This window comes from Pygoscelis adeliae, unplaced genomic scaffold (genome assembly GCF_000699105.1).
Source record: "Pygoscelis adeliae isolate BGI_AS28 unplaced genomic scaffold, ASM69910v1 Scaffold245, whole genome shotgun sequence".
Taxonomy (NCBI): domain Eukaryota; kingdom Metazoa; phylum Chordata; class Aves; order Sphenisciformes; family Spheniscidae; genus Pygoscelis; species Pygoscelis adeliae.
In genome coordinates, this window is record NW_008824766.1 from 796,164 (window position 1) to 797,173 (window position 1,010).

Genomic DNA, 1,010 nt, shown 5'->3' on the forward strand with positions numbered 1-1,010 from the left:
GTGGGGCTGTGCCCCGGCGGTGAGGCTGTACCCCCGCGGTGGGGCTGTGCCCCGGCTGTGCCACGGCTGTGCCCCCAGAAGTGCGCCTGCACCCCCAGCAGTGCGCCTGCACCCCGGCAGTGAGACTGTACCCCAGGAGTGTTACCCCGGCAGTCCCCCCAGGCAGCCGTACCCTGGCAGTGCCCCTTCCTGGGCACCTGTGTCCCAGCAGTGTGACTGTATCCCGGTGGCTCTCCCAGGAGCCCCTGGGGCTGCAGCTGTACCCTGGCGACACCCCCCCCTCCGTGCACCTGAACCTGGCAGGGAGACTGTACCCTGCCCCAGTGCCCCTGGCTGTGCACGTGCCCCAGGTGTCCTTGTACCCCAGTAGAGCGACTGTATCCTGACAGAGTACCTGTACCCTGGCCTAATGCCTACAGCGTGAGAGCACCCCAGCAGAGTGCCTGTATGCCGGTGATACCCTCAGTGCGCCTGTGCCCTGGCAGTGCCCTAGTGTACCTGTATAGCAGCAGGGTGACTGTGCCCTGGCAGTCCTCCAGCGTGCCTGTCCGCCTGCAGAGTGCCTGTACCCTGGCCCAGTGCCTGCAGGCACCTCCGACTGGTCTTGTCCCTGACCCTGAGAAGAAGGAAGCGGCTCCGGCTGTCAGCAGTGCCCTTCAGCCGTTACGTGCTGTGACATGGGGAAGTGATGCCTGTACAGACAGCCCAGGAGACAAACCCTCAGCCTGGAGCACGCCCTTCCTGAGCACCGCCTGTTCTCTCGGCGGGTTCCTCGCGCTCAGACAGAACGGGCTATTGTCTCCCGAGGGCGTTGGTGCTGGGAGACACCACTGAACATCACTCCTGTGGCGGAGCGCAGGGACGGTCCCAGGCAGCCCGGCTGCTTCCCTGGGCTTTTTTCCATTGTTACCGTCCCCTCAGCAGGCAGAGGACGGCACGGTCCCGGCTACAGGGACCCGGACTGCTGCAGTGGTGACCCTGCCGGCCTGCCCTGCCTGCGGCTCGGGGCG